Below are 18,259 nucleotides of genomic sequence, written 5' to 3'. Positions count from 1 at the left end.
TTGGAGGAAATTTTCTATGACACTCAGACAGAGGAAAAGCTTGCTCAATTTTGTAATTCCTTGCAGCATCTTACTTCAAATAATAATCATAATAGTGAGGAAAATTCCATTGTTTGTTGGAATGATTCAGAAAAGCAGCTGGATAGCTTGTTATATAGAAAAGTGGATAGCACATCAGAGGGGTCTTGTGTGGTTGAGAATCAGTGGCCTGAAAATGAAGAGTGTTATCATGATCATTATTTTCAGCAGCTTTCTATGACAGAACACAAGGAGAGAGTGCCACTTCCTTTCTCTTTCACGTTTAAGGAGCTATACATGGTTGTTGAAGATCAGTTTGCACAACCTGAAGGTTACAAGAAGAATCAAGCTGTTCATGTGTTCTGGGATCCTATAGCTGATTATATGGAAGAGTTTTACTCTCCAGTGTTTCAGTTTACTTACAAAGATCAGCGACAATTTCAGTGGCAGCGGTCATCACACTATCACATTGGCTCTGAACTCCGATGCAGTCAAAGAAATCAAATACCAGATAAGACAAATGATTGGCTACATTGGAAATTTCATATTGATTGAACAGAAAAGAAGTTGAAATGGTTAGGGTAGGTAGGTAGAGGTAAATGAAAATAAGCTCAAGGTTAACTGAGCATTTTTTTTTTTTTTTTTTTTTTTTTTTTTTTTTTTTTTTTTCAGTAGATGTAGCTTTCTTTCTCCTACAGTTATGCTTGTCAAGCAAATTTCTGTTTGTCACAAATGGATAAGGCACTGGAGCTGCATGTTCTTAGTGTACCACAAGGGCGCACTATCCCAAGTGGAGCCACTGTTATCACTGAAAATTCTGTTGCCAAAATTTTTTAGCCTAGCTTAAAGGACAAGGCGTTTTCGCAGCGCATGAATCCTTTTTAGCAGTTTCGCAGCGCAACTTCTTTTAGGAGATTTCGTAGCGCATGATTCATATCTTGCACTGGTAGCACTACGAAATTGGGGATTCGCTGATCATAGACATCTCCAGCATGACTGAGCAGGTTGGAGAAAAGCTAGTACCTTGTATACAACGCCAGCTGGGTTGAATGATGACTGGTACTGGCTATATGCAGCTGTGAGTTTCAAATGTTTGCTTATGATGAAATGAGAGATCATTTATTCTAATTGTTAGTTAATGAGTTCTTCTCAAAATGGAAGGAAAAACGTCAGGTCCGCTTTACTTTCAATAAATCTGGTCCACAGCTTCACATGCCACCTCCATATTCGATTGTTATCCAAGAGTCTGAAAGAGGCTCATGGCACATTCCCATTAAAGGAGGTGATGACATTGAAATGCCAAGAAGTTGGCTATGTGTTACTAGGTCTCTAGTATGTGGACTTAAGCAACGGTCTGATCCTTCATCCCAGGAAAGAAATACATTGGGCCCATCTGAAGACTCAGGTTCTGAGGTTGTTAATGATGATGTTGTTTCCAAATCAAATACGGATGTTGAGGACACAAGTATAGCCAGGCATGAGCAAAACACCGGCGAGTGTTTATGTTCAATTTTCTCTACAGAAACTGCCCAGTTAACATCAGAAAAAGACAAAAAGAAAATGGGGATCGATGTCCTTTTCAAGTCCATGCAAACAACCTTGTTCATATAAAATAAGGAAGAAATCTGCCTGAATGGAGATACTTGCCTTCTCTAAAAGAGTAAACCAGTTGAAGGAAAAACTTCAGGCAGCAGTCATAAATTATACAATTCTGGTGGGAAGTGTTTCACTTGTCACTTCGCATTTAGAATCATGAAACCGATTATTGGCAGGTGGCAAATTCATGAAATAACATTTATGTCTTGAGCGCAAGTATTTGATGAAGGGCCAGAGAGAGATTTAGTGCATTGTCTTCGTGGCATTAGCTCCACAAGGGTTCTTTTTCCATGCAAACGAGATGTTGAGGTTTGATAAACATTACCAGCTGTTCGTGCGATAGTTCCTCCACCGACACTTGGTTGATATTTGTTTTGTCTTTGCCAGAAAAGGGGTTTTAGAAATGAGAGCGTATTATTTGCATGCGGGGCATCACAAGTTTGGGATTCTGTTGCAGCTGCGGATCCATCTTTCTCCCAGAGGAAACATGGGGATTGTGAAGTTTGCAATCGGCACATCTTGCAGAGCAATGTCGGAGTTTTGGGTGTCGATGGTGTAAAGAATGCCCTCATAACGTATTTCGCTTTTTAATGTCAAGCTGATGAAACTGCCAATATATGAATCTGCTGTCGTGCCGGTGGCAGAACCACCATTACCACTCCCACTACCGCTATTGCTGCTCGGCTTCCCCATTTCTTCTGCGTCATTGTCTGCACTGATGATATTATCGTTTGCTCTGCTTTGCTTTCAGATCTAAATTGGGCCTTATGCTTATATATCTTCCACACAAATTTGAAGTTTGCTCTAAATTCCTATTCAGTTGACCCTTGAGATAACATTCATGACATGGCGCTCACTCTGTCAGTGGAATGGGTGCTCCTAAAGTTGACAAGGAGCTGGTGCGAGAAATAGAAATTTCACATTGAGGAAATGTTCAGATAACTGAAAATTATTATCTTTTTCATGGTGATGCTCGAATCAAAGGTGGCCTTTCAAGGATTGAATACCAAGCAAGACTCAATGCTACAGGTGCGGATGGTCTCCGTTTCAAAGAAGGTGTTCACATTAACAAGGGTTTATTGGCACTTGGAAATGTCATAAGTGCATTGGGAGATGAGGAAAAGCGCAAAGAAGGTGGTCATGGATTGGCGATCTTGCTTACAATTTACATTTTGCATTTGGGAGCGCATTTGTCACGCTCAGAACAAATGCTACCTCACACATCTCATGGTTAATTAAAATAGCATTGGTATTCTGTTGTTCTTTGCGCATTTGTCATTCTTGAGCGCATTTTGTTTTTGGGAGCCTAGGTAAATTGGGACCTGTTATGCGCATTTGGGAGTTATACCAGTGTTGAAAGTATATGAGTTGAAGAGGATCCAGAATGTATTATATGTCGATGTTTTCTACATCTTTCTGCTGTTGTGTGCAGCTGTCGACCAGGTGCTTTTGTCTGTCTATAACATGCAGAATGGCTTTGTGAATGCAATCCAGATCAGCAGTGTCTTCTGTATCGTTATACCATGGCAGAGCTAGAGGACTTGTTTTGTGTGGAAGATGAAAATTTTGCTGAACGAGACAGAGCTTTGAAGGATAGGAGAGTTCGAAGCAGAAGGATATCTGCAAAGCAGTCTACATCTTCTCAAGGAAAACATCTAGTTAAGAAGGAGCCTGGTGGGCTCTCAGTGGCACTCCTCTTCAAAATCGTGCGGGAGAATTGTGTCCATTTGTTCGGTTCTTAGGGATCTGTCTTTACTCCTATTACTTCTAAAAGAAATGCGACTGCAAATCACTTGATTACAGTTTTAGAAAATGGAAAGCTAGAGATATGGCGGGTCAATAATAACATTAAGACTCCCATTTCAAAAGAGAAGGTTGGTAAGTTTTATGGTGGAGATTGCTATGTCATTTTGTATACTTATCATTCTGGGGACCGAAAAGAAGATTACTATCTCTGCTTCTGGCTAGGGCAGCAGAGCATAATGGATGACTGAATGACTGCTGCTCGGTTAGTGAACACGATGGCAAACTCTTTAAAAGGAAAACCTGTACAGGGTCATATTGTTCAAAGAAAAGAGCCTGCTGAATTTATTGGTCTCTTCCCAAACATGACAATTTTGAAGGGTGGATTGAGTACTGGCTATAAGAAGTCCGTTACTGATAAGGGTTTAAATGATGATACATATACCAGTGATTGCTTAGCACTAATTAGAGTGTCTGGTTCAGTGCCACATTTTAGTAAAGCAGTACAAGTTGACCCGGTGCCAGCATCTCTAAATTCTGCTGATTGCTTCTTGTTGCAATCTGGGTCATTATTTTTCATCGGGCACGGGAACTCCAGTTCATTGGAGCAACAACAACTAGCAACCAGATATGCAGACTTTCTGAGACTTGGCGTTAATTTAAAGCAAGCAAAAGAGAAGCCCAGGAAACCAGCAGGGATCCTCATCTATATGCTTGTACTTATGAAAAAGGAACATTGGAGGTCATTGAAGTCTTCAATTTCAGTCAAGATGACTTGTTAACAGAGGATATCATGATACTTGATACACACTCTGAGGTCTTTGTTTGGGTTGGCCAACATGTAGATATCAAACAAAAGTAGCAAGCTTTTGAGATTGACCAGAAGTACATGGAACAGGCAGCACTGTTAGAAGGTTTATTGTCAGATATACCGCTTTACAAAGTTACAGAGGGGAATGAGCCTTCTTTCTTTACAAAGTTTTTTGCATGGGATTCAGCCAAAGCTGCTATTCAGGGAAACTCATTTAGTTGATAAGGATTTTGGGTTGAAGTTATGTTTTTTAAATCACACAGCAGTTTCGTAGCGCGCTACGAAACTGCTGTAGGTGATGTTTTCAATACAGAATAAACAGTTTGACCGGGAATATTAGAAGAGAGACACCTGTACATTAATACAGCGTACACAGCCTACAGCTCATCTGGAGACATGGTATTTGGTAGCAGCGTTCAATAATTTGAGTTATTAAAGTTTGGGAACATGCTGCTACATTTTCGGAGAATGTTGGGAGACAGAGACCGTAAAAACAGAGCACATCTCTTGGTCAATTAATGAGCCATCCACGCAAACAGAATCCAAAGCTAGTTCGTTCAGTGTACTTTCCTTCAAGATACCTCAACCCAAGCAGCAAAAGGACATGTGTCAAGAGCCAGAAAAGCATCATGCTACGAGGAGCAAAGATTTTGGATTTTGATTAAATGAAAACCATTTGTAATTTCAGTTTAGCCATTATGTAATTAATAAATTAGTTATGCACTAGATAGGGATAGTCAATAGCCACCTTCAAGGCTCCCCTCATGCTGGAGGAGGAAGCTGGAGGTGGTTAAGCTTGTTTGCCTATATATGGATCAATCTTAGATGTAGAAAGGGTTGGACATTTTATACAAAAACAGAGTTTATTTGGGCCATTGTAAGGACTTGTTACAGTAATAGTAAAACAATGGTTATTTCTTCTCAAGATTCTCGATGGATTATTTGGTTCAAATGTGATGATGGTGTATTTTCTTAATGTTCTTTTTGCAGCCTTGTTATAGCACAATCACTCAGAATTCATATCTTATGCTCTGACTTCCTGTGTGTTTGGCAAGCTGTGGTTTTTGTGAAGTATGTTTGAACATCTAATGCAAAGAGCCTTGACTTCCATGAAATGACTGTGCTTTTGTTTATTAAATGTGTAAGACTCCATAGCCCAATGAAGACCAGTTTAATATGTGTTCAACCAGCTTATGTTTTCATAAATGAGTGAAGAGTTAGCCATCTTTTGTTGTGATTGATTTCTATTAAAAGCCTGTGAGAGAGCCCTCTCTGATTAGGAAGGCTAATTCCTAGTCTAAAGTCTGGTTGAAAGAGTTACATAAAATCTTACTTAGTTGCAGCCCTTAGTAGTGATTTTGTGATAACACCAGGAATCCTTGAAGATGAGTTCATTTGAGGCTCTTTATGGGTGGAGTTGTAATACTCCTATAAGCTAGAGTGATCTAGTGAACAAGGTGTTGATTGGACCGATATGTTGGCTGAGAAGGAGCAAGAGATGTAGGTTATTAAGAAGAATTTAAAGGCAACATAGGACAAGAAGAAGAGTTATGTGGATCAACATAGAGCATTCAAGGAGTTTCAGATTGGGTTGCATGTGTAATTGCACATCAAGCCTAAGAGGAGCTCCTTAATGATTGGGTCATCTGCCAGGCTAGAACCTAGGTATTGTGGGCCTTTTAAGATCCTTGAGAGGATTGAACCAGTGGCCTATAGACTTGCACATTCACCAACAATATTTCATGATATTTTCCATGTATCATTGCTTAAGAGATATGTCCAGGATGATGATCATGTGACTAATTGGCCTGCATTGCAGGTGGAGCTAGAGGGAGATCTCTATCCAGAACCTCAGTTCATTTTGCAGTGGAAACATCTCATGCTCTGGAACCGAGCAATAGAGCAAGTTAAAGTGTAGTGGAAGCACTTTGGGCCTGATGAAGCTACATGGGAGATGGTTGATTAGATGAGGGCTTTGTATCCTTCCTTATTTGTTGGTTGAGTAGATGTGTTTTTGTTGTGTGTGTGTGTGTGTGTGTGTGTGTATGTATGTATGTATATATATATATATAGAGGTGGCCACCTATTCTGTAACGTAAGAGTGCCTTGGGCCTCTGCAATTCCTCAAACAACCACGCTCTGTTAAACACAGTGAAATGTATTTCAACGGAGAAAATCCGCCAAAACTCAATGTATTGGACTTCAAACTTTCATAACTGCACCCTATTCTCCCATCGTGTCCACCTATTGGTCGTTGTCACTTATCGCAATGGCTCTGTCCCTTTGTGTTTTGTAAATATATTAAAACTTCGAAAATGCATTAGAAATGGCTTTCCTCTAGACTTGAAGCTATATATATAATAGCCTTAAGGTACCCTTTCGGGCCCGGCTTATCACATCGGCGCTTTCTCCTTTGCATTTCGTTTAACAAATGAAACTATGAAAATACATTAAAAATGGTGTTTGATGGATCTCAAGATCCATACAATATGGCTTATAGTATTATCGGGTCCGGTCCATCGGATCGCGTATATGCATATATACATAAACCCCGGCTCCTTTGTATTTGCCGATTGCAATTTGGCGATGCAACGTGGGCCATCGATCTGCGCACTTGATCGACGGTCCTCGTTGACCCCGCTAGTCGCCATCACATCCCCTATGAGGTCTCCGCCGATCGCCATCGCAAGCCTTATGTGGATCCCGCCGATATCCGCTAATCACCATCGCAAGTCTTATGTGGATCCCGCCGATATCCGCTGATCGCCGTCGCAAGTCTTATGTGGATCCCGCCGATATCTGCCGAAGGTTACCGCCGATTGCAATCCGCCGCTCTGATCTAGACCGTTGATTGGCCAGATCGGATGGCTATTGTGCATTACTTTGTTCCACCTCCGATACTCTGTTTTTTCACTAATTTCACGGGTTTTTTCCTCTCGATAGTATTCTGAAAGGCTTCCTTATGCGATTTTCTTTGGTCTTTGGCATGATTTTTGAGTTTTTGAAGATAGAGAGAGTGTTTCTTGGATCCATTTGGATCACGCCTTCCCACTGAAAAGGCTTTTGGACAACCAAAAGTTGGTTTTCAAGCATCGTTTAAGTGAGGATACAACTGCCTCACTTGCCCAATATCTATCCATTTTGCACTGCTAGGTTTTGAACCTTTGAGCCCGATCCTAAGGTACTCCACATCCCCTCTCCGTGTAGTCCTCACCTTCCTGTCCAGAACTGTATCTTCCTGCAGCTCATTGAGGTATTCAGGCAACAGATCATTAATGGAAGGCAATTGACTTTGCTCTTCGGGATCTTCAATTAAAGAAGGTTCAAACAGTCTTAAATTTTCTGCATTTACCACTGAATAGATGTGCATGTATGCTGGAAGATCAAGGCGGAAAGCATTCTCACCAATTTTCTCAAGTACCTTAAAAGGTCCATACCTTATTGGCTTCAACTTTTTCCGTTTACCTTGCATTCTGTCCTTTACCGGGTGGAAGCTGTGCTCCACCCAGTGTTTATCATGCCTTGCCTTGTATTTGGCTTGGCTCTTTTCCAGCTGTTCCTGCACTGCCTGGTGAATTTCTTGGATCTGTTGAATGAATCTGGTTGCTTTGTCCACATCACTGTGTCCATTAACTGTTATGTCTTTTCCAAAGACAAAATCCAAGGGAGACCTTGGTATGAAACCAAAACAGGTCTCAAAAGGAGATCTTTGTGTAGAAGAATGTTTAGCACGGTTGTAAGCATGTTGCACATAACATAAGTGTTCATCCCAAAGCTTGGGATGCTTGTTACAATAAACCCTGAGCAACTAGATCACTGTCCTATTGACTATCTTTGTTTGGCCATCTTTCTGTGGATGAAAGGTTGTGCTTTTCTTCAGTCTGGTGTCCATTAATTCCCACAGACTTGACCAAAAATTCCCAACAAATTGGGAGTATCGATCAGATACTATGGAAGTGGGTAACCCAAAATGCACCCAGACATGCTGAAAGAACAATTTCGTTGTTTGTTCAGTTGTAATCTGCTTATTACAAGGTATTAAAATACACATTTTGCTGAACCTGTCCACAATAACATATAAATAGTCATGTCCCTTTCTAGATTTTGGCAATCCCCCAACAAAGTCCATGGAAACACTTTCCCAAGGACGGGAAGGAACTGGTAGTGGAGTGTACAAGCCTAGTTTTCTATTGTTGGGCTTGCTTTTAGCACACATGGTACACCCTCTTACATATCTAGAAACTGTTTCATGCATTTTTGGCCAATAGCAGTATCTTTGCAGCTGTGCAACTGTTTTACTTACACCAAAATGACTTGATATCAGAGAAGTATGTGCCTCCCTAATTATGTTAATTCTCTCTATTTGTGGAATGCATAGCTTTCCCAAATGATACAAGAGTCGGTCCTTAACATAGTAATCCAATTCTTCTACCTTTTTGCCATTACTTAAAGCTGCATATACATCTTTAAAGTCTATATCTTGAGCATATTGTTCAATGTAGCTTTCATGCATTACTGAGTTATGCTGAAGTATAGTAGATGAATTTATGATTGGTCTGGACAACATATTTGCAACTTTATTGTGTATGCCCTTTTTATATCTGATGATTAAATGAAACTGTTGTAGGAAACCCATCCACCTATAGTGTCTTGATTGCTGCAATTTAGTTTGTGAGTGCAAGTACTGAAGTGGTTGATGATCAATATGTATTATTTTTTCTTTGCCCATTAAATAATGTTTCCACTTTTTCGCACTCTGGACTAATGCATACAATTCTTTATCATATGTAGGATAATTAACTACTGCAGAATTAAAAGTCTCAGAATGGTAGCATATGGGTTTATCATGTTGCATCAACACTGCTCCCATGGCATAATCACTGACATCTATTTCGACCTCAAATGGTTGTTGAAGATTTGGCAATGCTAGTACTGGTGCTGTACTAATTTTTTCTTTCAAGGTGTCGAAGGCTTTCTGCTATTTTCCTCCCCACTGAAACACCTTGTTCAATCCTGTTAAAGCATGTAAGGGAGCTGCAATTAAGAAAAAGTTAACAATAAGCTTTCTCTAATATTGTGCTGCTCCTAGGAAGCTTCTAACTTCTATAACAGATTTGGGTTTAGGCCAGTTTACAATGACTACAACCTTAGAGGGATATATCTTCAATTCACCACCCCCTACAATATGACCCAAATAATTCAGAGATGTTTTACCAAATTCACATTTTGATAATTTAACATAGAGATTTTCTTTCTTCAAAACATCTAGAGTCTGCTTTACATGCTTCAAACGTTCTTCCCATGTTTTACTGAAAACAAGAATGTCATCCAAATATACAATCAAAAAATCATCAATAAAAGGCTTGAGTACATAATTCATAACTCTCAGGAAAGTGGCAGGAGCATTAGTTAAGCCAAAAGGCATAACTAGTCATTCATACAACCCTTGCTTTGTTTTGAAAGCACTCTTCCATGCATCTTGCTCTGCTACTCTGACCTGATGGTAACCACTACATAGGTCCAACTTGGAAAAGTAAACAGCCTCTTTCAGCTGATCCAATAGATCATCAATGCGAGGAAGGGGATAATGATTCTTGATCATTATTTTATTCAGTGCTCAGTAATAAATGCACATCCTCCACGAACCATCTTTCTTCCTCACCAACACGATTGGAGATCCGCATGGTGATGTGCTTGGTCTTATGAACCCTTTCTTGAGCAGCTCCTGTACCTGCTTCTTGATTTTTGCATTCTCTAAAGCGGATAACCTGTACATTCCGATGTTAGGAAATGGAGCATCTTGCTGCAAATTAATATCATGTACAATTTCCCTTTTTGGTGGCAGACCTTTAGGTTCTTGAAATAAGATATCATATTCTGAAACAACTCTTTCTAAATCAGATTTTTGTTTAGCATCACAACCCTCAAATACATTGGTTTTTTCGAGTTTCTTTTCCTTTACAACCATTAGTAAAAATTGTTTGCATGAATTTACAATCCTTTTCATCTGCCCTGAGTTTATGAGAGTATAATTATTTTTGAGTTTGTGAGCTCTTACAATATATTCTATTCCATATTTAACAAGTTGATACTTATTTTCAGCTCTATAGAAAATGGCTTTTCTATCATACAAGTAAGGACTTCCTAAAACAATTCCACATATATCCAAGGGAATTACATCTAACTCAACCTCATCTACAAATGCTGAACCAATGGCAAACCTAAGTTTACATTGTCTAGTCACTTGTAGCTTTTCTTTATCACATAACCAACCCAATGGATATGGCTTCTTGTGAGGTGTGGTTAGTAATCCCAGCTTCTTTACAATTGGTTCAGAAATTAAGTTTACTTGTGAGCCACTTTCAAACAAAGTATCAATCTTTTTATGCTTGGAAATAACTCTAATATGAAAAAGCTCATGTCTTCTCCTCTCATTTTCTTCACTATCAATAGTTTGGGCAGAATTACTAGTAGATGCTTCAAAATTTTTACCTTGTATACCTGTGGCTGTGATGGTTGTTTCATCACCTGAGTCTGACCCCAAATATTTCTGAACAGCAACAGCAGCCTTCTTCTTCTTGCCATCGAACTTCTTGGGTTTCAGCTTCGGATTTAAAGACCAACAATGTTCATCATCATGTCCATCCTTCTTGTAATGAGTGCATGAAGGTTTGGCCTTCTGTACAGAATTTTCCTTCCTCTCTTTCCATTTCTACTTCCTCTTTTCCTTGTTCTTACTTGCAGTGGGTTTTGATGATCCCCCAATATCTGGGTTCACATTATTCCCTCTAGCCTCTAGATGGGTAGCCTGAACAGATACCTCATCTATGCTAGTAGGGTTAAACATGAGAATGGTGTGCCTCAAATAACTATGCAAAACACCTATATACTTCAGCAAAGTTTCAGGTGAGTCTAAAGAAATGCCTAGAATCAAATCTCTTTTTCTAAATTCTTGGGTGTAACTTTGTACACTTTGCCCTTTTAATTGGCAAAGAGTTTGCCAGCTCATCATAGCTTGCTGCATATAAGCTAGTGGATAGAATTGTTTTTTAATTGCAGAAACAAATTCACTCCAGACAGAAAGAATTTTACCATGCTTCTTCAAGTCAGCTTGTGTCCTGCCTTCCCACCATACCAAGGCAGTTCCTCCAAGACGTAGGTTGGCCAGCTGAATTTTAATCCTGTCTGAATCAATGCTCTGCACCCTGCAATACACATCAATCTTTCTAATCCAGTTATCTAGCTTCTTTGCATTTAACTCTTCATCATATATTGGAAAATCAAATTTAACATCTAATTTAATCAAAGATGTTTTCTTCTTTTATTTTCAGGGCTATCAGGAGGTGTGGATAGAGGAGCCTCTTTTCCTTTCCCTTTGCCTTCAGAATGGCCATCTAGAAGAGATTCTTCTGTTCCTTTGTCTTGTTTGGAAGTTGAAGAATCTTCACTTCGACCTTTCTTAAATTCTCTATACATTTCTTCTACCATGGCTCTCATGGTCATGAAATTGTCCATGAACTGAGAGTCTGATTCCAAGGGATTTTCTTCTGCCATTTTCCTCCTAGGATAGACTCTACCAATTTCTGGGTTAGTTTCAACCAGTTCTCCTTCTCCTAATTTAAGCTTTGACCTAGTTATCATTCACAAACAGTCCAGCACAAGCTTGTCTAACCTTAGCAACCTAAAGCTTTGATACCACTTGATCTGAAAAAGAGATCTAAGACAATAATAAGGTATTACAGACTTATGTGCATGGATTTGTCTATGTCATTTTATGCAATGGATCGATAAGATTGCGAAATGCACAGACAATGAAGCAGTAAACAAAAAAACATAATAGGCAACACATGACACAACAAATTTAATGAGGAGTTCACCCAATACTCCTGGGCTACATCTCCTGGTCCAACCTTTAGTGGTGGCCTCTCTATTATGTCTTCAAGCAGAGTTCTTTTACAACAATGAGCTCAAGTTGAGCCTCACACACAACAGAATACAATGACAAGACCTTTACTTGAACCTCTCAAGTTTTCTCTGAGTACACAGACTCCCTCAATGCTCTTTGTCTCTGTCCTAACTCTGTCTTAGCATTTGCCTGCAATATTGCCTCCTTTTTCTTCGCTCCCTGTCTGTGGATTTAAAGCCAAAGTTGCGCTTCTTGTTCGTTTAAGATTCTCGTCTCTCGGTCTCCCCGCCCTCTATCCACTTCGAATCCCTCTTCCAGCATTATACAATCATTTCTTAACACATAGAGAGGAGGTGGCCACCTATTCTGTAACGTAAGAGTGCCTCGGGCCTCTGCAACTCCTGAAACAACCACGCTCTATTAAACATAGTGAAATGTATTTCAACAGAGAAAATCTGCCAAAACTCAATGTATCAGACTTCAAAATTTCATAATTGCGCCCGATTCTCCCATTGGGTCCGCCTATTGGTGGTTTTCGCTTATCGCAATGGCTCTGTCCCTTTGTGTTTCGTAAATATATTAAAATTGCGAAAATGCATTAGAAATGGCTTTCCTCTGGACTTGAAACTATATATAATAGCCTTAAGGTACCCTTTCGGGTCTGGCTTATCGCATCGACGCTTTCTCCTTCGCATTTCGTTTAACAAACGAAACTATGAAAATACATTAAAAATGGTGTTTGACGGATCTCAAGATCCATACAATATGGCTTATAGTATTATCGGGTCCGGTCCATCAGATCGCGTATATGCATATATACATAAACCCCCGCTCCTTTGTATTTGCCGATTGCGATTTGGTGATGCAACGTGGGTCGTCAATCTGCGCGCTTGATCGACGGTCCTCGTTGACCCCGCCAATCACCATCGCATCTCCTATGAGGTCTCCGCCGATCGTCGTCGCAAGCCTTATGTGGATCCCGCCGATATCCGCTGATCGTCGTCACAAGTCTTATGTGGATCACGTTGATATCCGCTGATCGCCGTCACAAGTCTTATGTGGATCCCTCTGATATCTGTCGAAGGTTACCACCGATTGGGATCTACCACCCCGATCTGGACCATTGATCAGCCAGATCAGACCGCTATTGTGCATTACTTTGTTCCGCCTCCGATACTCTATTTTTTCACTAATTTCACGGGTTTTTGGCTCCCAATAGTATTCTAAAAGGCTTCCTTATGCGATTTTCTTTGGTCTTTGGCATGACTTTTGAGTTTTTGAAGACAGAGAGAGTGTTTCTTGGATCCATTTGGATCAATATCTATGTGTTGTAAATACTGCATTGAGATATGTTATAAAGCAATATATAAGTTGGATGGTGTTCATGGTTTTAGTAGTTTAGAATGATGTAAATGTTGCATCGAGTTGTGTTATAAAGCTCCATGGGCAACATGTTTTGTTGGTTATAAGCGTTATTAAACACCGAGGATAGTGTTCCCTAAGGGGGAGGGGTTTGTAATAACCCCTAGTTGCTTTTACATGTAAATAAAATAAGACCAAGGTCATGGGACACATATTCCAAGCTGAATGGTGGGCAAACATTATAGTGGGCATCACTTGTGGTTAATTAATGGCTATGGAAATTAGCAAAGCTAAAGAGGTAATAAATGGCATTTCATTGTGAAAATAAAGAAAAATAGAATAAATGGAAGGTGAAGAGACACAAATTTGCATGCAAGGGAAATTAGAGGAAAAATGAAGGGAAATGAAGAAAAAGGAGACATCAATAATAAAAATGCATCAAATAAGAAATTGATGGCTTAACTTTGGTCAATTTAGCATTTGGCTCTCTTACATTCTTTCACCCTTAGAGAATTCTTGGATCATTCTAGCATTCACTTGGATTTGGAGAAAGCAAGCAAGGAAAGCAAGGAAGTGCAAGGAGACAGTTGGATCAACAACTCCAACAGGCTTACTTCACAGGTAATAGGTTGCATGTTTGATTTCCTTGCTGGTTTTTGGATGCATGGTATATTCATGTGGTTCCTTGGTTATCTGTTGTCATTGGCATGGAGATTTTCCTGGATTGACAGTGGCTTCAACCTTGCCTTTCCATTTCCTGGATAGTCATGGTGTAGTGGGTTTCCCACTTGGTTTTTTTTATCGGTTCTCAGGTTTCCTATGGCTATGGGTTGGAACAAATTCTTTGGAGCCTTGAAACAACTTGGGTTCCATGGAGGTTGTGGGTTGAGTTACTAGTCCCTGGAGCTTGTGGGTTGGGACAAATTCTTTGGAGCCCTGAAACAACTTAGGTTCCCTGGAGGTTCTAGGTTGAGTTACTAGTTCTTCGAGCCCTAGACAATTTAGGTAGAGACCAATTTGGTTTATGTTAGTGATTTCTGGACCATATAGGTGACATAATTTTGTTTTAGGGTTGAGGTGGATTGGCCTCTGGAAGCCCTAGATGGTTATATTTTGGTTTAACCCTTATGATCCCACTTTCATGCTTGGAATATGGTGCAGGGGTGATTGGCTGAAAGAGATATTTTGTTCAACCCAATCTATGGTTAGGTGGTACGTGGAATTCCCTAACTTGGTTGGAATTTTCATATGTTAATATGAGCTATTTTCCTATTATGATATGTGAGCACTTGTACTGGTTATTATGGTGATCTTGTGGCTGATTAGTCATAGTTTCTATTATGGTTATATGATGGTTATATGCATTGTTTTATGATGTGCTATAACTATGACTCTTTTTCATGATTTGATAAGTTACTAGATGGTTGATGAATGCATGGCCTAACAAGTGTTATTGCAGCTAGCATGAGAAGGAATTGAACCTTCTTGGTGATTTTTAGATGAAGTTCAGGAGTTTATGGTCAAATATGCATTCATGACCTATTGCTTATGTGTTTATTATCTATTCTACGAGAATGTCTATCTTGTATTAGGCATGTATTGGTCAAGATCTTGCTCAAGCTTTGATTATTTAGCATTTTTATCATCTTTATCAGGATTCTAGAAAGTTACAGGCAATTCTGGGCAGTGGTCTAGAGGCTATCCTGAAAAAAGTGGCGTAGATCTCGCGATCACATGCTTTGAACTAAGGAATTTGGGTCACAACTGCATGTAGGCAGGCTTATGGGTGCAGTTGGAGCCTCATAATCACATGCATAATGTGTCAAGGGTGTGGTTGGGGTGTAAACCTAGTGAAAAGAGTTCCAACTCGGGGATTGATCACCCAAGGTGGTTGGTAGCCTCTTAAGTGATCTGTTGTCTTTGAGGGATGTTAGTTTACTTCTGGTTTGTAGGCCCCACTTCCATAACTAAAATTTGGAGATTGGGTCATATCATAGTGACACTCCACTCATGTTTACTATGGAGAACTTTTCAAAGTGGGGTAAATGTGGGAAGGAGATTGAGAATTATTTTAGGAGCAAATATCTATCTAAGAGATACTTTGACAACAAGGCGAAGGAGTTCTATGAGCTCAAATTGGGAAAAATGATAGATGATGAGAACACCAACAAATTCTTAGAGTTGTTGAGGTATGTACCCTGCATTAAGGAGGAGAAATCAAAGATTCAAAGGTATGTCAGTGGACTACCACAATATTTCAAGGATAGAATTGAATTGATGAGCCTAAGACATTAGAGGTTGCAATCCTGAATTGAAGCACTGCTATGAGAAATCTAAGTGCAAGTATGAATATAATTCAGAATGGAGATTCAAGGGCAATGCTTCTTCAAAATCAGTTGGTTTTGCTTCAATTAACTTCGTCGTATATGTTTCATATCCTGAGTATCTTTTAGGCTTCGTGCTTTCTTTGAATGTGTCCTTTGTTGCTTTGTGTCCTTTTACTTGTTCAAATGTAGTTCTCAACTAGGATGGTCTCTTCTTTGCTTCGAGAATGGTAGTAAATTGAATAGGTTAACTTCGTCCTTCTTCTTATTGATTTGTAGGTGACTTATCATGTTGATCTTCTTCTTCAAATAGTGGTGCATATTCCTCATCGGATTCAATAACTATATCCTTGGATCTTTTTTAGGCATGATTTTTGTCAAATATGACATCCCTGCTAACTTCAATTCACCTTTCTTCTTTGATGTAGATTTTATAAGCCTTTGATGAAAGGCTACAACCAACAAAGATACCTTTTATACTTGTAGACTCTAACTTCTTTCGCTTGTATTTTGGAACATGAATGTATGCAAGACATCCAAAGATTCAGAGATGATCTACACATGGCTTCTTCCCTGTGAATGCTTCTTCTAGTGTCATATTATAAAGAATTCTATGAGGACTTATATTTTGTATGTATATTGTTTCTATGGTTGCTTCTCCCTATAGGAAATTTGGTATATCTTGATCAAATATCATAGTTCTTATGCATTCCTAAATGGTTCTATTCTTGCTTTCTCCTACTCCATTTTGTTCAAGATTGTAGGGAACTATGAGTTCGCTCTTAATGCTTACTTATTTGCAAGAAGCTATCACTTCCTTAGAAGTATATTCACCCCCATTATCGAATCTAAGAGTTTTTATTCAGGGTCTCAACTTCAGATCTGAATTCTGAATACTTCATATTTTGTCTTAAGAAGATAAATCCATGTATTCCTAGAGTGATCATCAATGAAGGTCACATAGTATAGATGGCCTCCAAGAGATTTATTAGACATGGGCCCACATACATCAGAATGAATGAGGTATAGTATTTCTTTATACCTTATATCACTACTTGTAAAGGGTTTCCTAGTATTCTTTCCTAGGGAACATCTCTTGCATACTCCTTCATGGTCTTCCTTAATGTTCGGGATGCCCTTCACCATTTGAGTTAGAGAGGGTATTATCTTGTAGTTAGTGTGTCCATGTCTTCTATGCCAAAGTTCAATGGGACAAATTTTCATGTGAACATGGGCTTGAGGAGACGATGTTATGACTCTATATAATCTTCCTTCACGAATCCCAATAATCCTTGCTTTATTAAAACTAGAACCCTTTCCACAAATCAAAACTTTACCATTCAAAAAAGTAACCCTATCTCCTTTATTTTATAAACAAGAAGTGGAAAGTAAATTCTTTTTCAAACTTGAAACATAGAGAATGTTGTTGAGATGTAGATTTCCTCCACCTTCTAGCTCCAAAGATGTAGATCCAAAGCCTTTGACTTCATAGTTATTGTTGTCTCCAAGCTCCACTCAATGGGATGATTATCCTCTTGATAATGTATTTAGTTGTCCATTTTCTCCTGTCATGTGTTTTGAGTCTCCACTATTGATAATCCATGCATTTTCATCATCACGTGTACCTGTAAGTGTGTTGACAAGGTTAATCCTCTCTGCGGATAGAGACGATCCCTCTAGCCCAATGAGTGGGTCTAGGAACTGAAGTGACAATCAACTAGACATCTTCCTAGGTTACAATTCAAAAAGTAGAACAAGAGAGATGACCTACCTCACTCTGATGCTATTCCGATTTCCTTTTTTGAGATCCTCAAATCGCTTGTGTCATGGACTTGTTCCTACTTCTTTTAGTGCTTATGTACTTGCAAAAGTGATTAAGAGACAACAAAGCATGCCAAAACCAATAGCAAATCCAATAATAACCTACTTAGCTGATCAAGGAATGGCAGACCAATACATACATGAACATATATATTTTGGGAAGATGAAACAACAGTTGTATTATTATTTAAAGAATAAAGGGAAGCTTAAAACCATAGCCTTGATGTTGAAAGGCTCTCCTTGAGCGGTAATCCAGGTCCAAGCCAAGAAACTCTCCAAACACTCCTCCTAGTATAATGAATAGCCTCTAAGCACAAGCTCAACATAGGGGTGCAAATGGACATAAATCAACCATTTGGGAATGGGAGAGGAGGAATTTATATGCTAGGAGAGGGAGTTAGGACTCCTCCAAAGATAGGATTAGGCCCACATCTCAAGGAGGTAGCTCATAGGGATGAGACCAAGAGGTCAAATTAAGAGGATTCGACCTCATCTATGAGAAATCACCTCCATCTCGCCGCTCTGGAAGCTTCTAGATCTCGAAGCTTCTTATCCTCTTTGGGAAAAATTCCTTTTTGAGACCATCACGGGTATGAAAGGGAACATAGCGATGCCATCACTGGCTTAACACGGTGCAACAGGCGATCATCGCGGTTTTGAGCTTCATAAGGGCGATGA

General features: G+C 39.4%; 1 pseudogene; it reads left to right on the top strand.

Annotated features, from left to right (window-relative positions):
* The first annotated feature begins 2,460 nt into the window (after nucleotides 1–2,460).
* On the top strand, nucleotides 2,461–4,390 carry LOC149208393 (villin-2-like; annotated as a pseudogene).
* Nucleotides 4,391–18,259: the final 13,869 nt, after the last annotated feature.

This window comes from Pinus tabuliformis, chromosome 1_2 (assembly GCF_031772625.1).
Source record: "Pinus tabuliformis cultivar Carrire ecotype Pingquan chromosome 1_2, CPIR1, whole genome shotgun sequence".
Classification (NCBI taxonomy): Eukaryota; Viridiplantae; Streptophyta; class Pinopsida; order Pinales; family Pinaceae; genus Pinus; species Pinus tabuliformis.
This window is presented reverse-complemented; position numbering and strand designations above follow the sequence as displayed.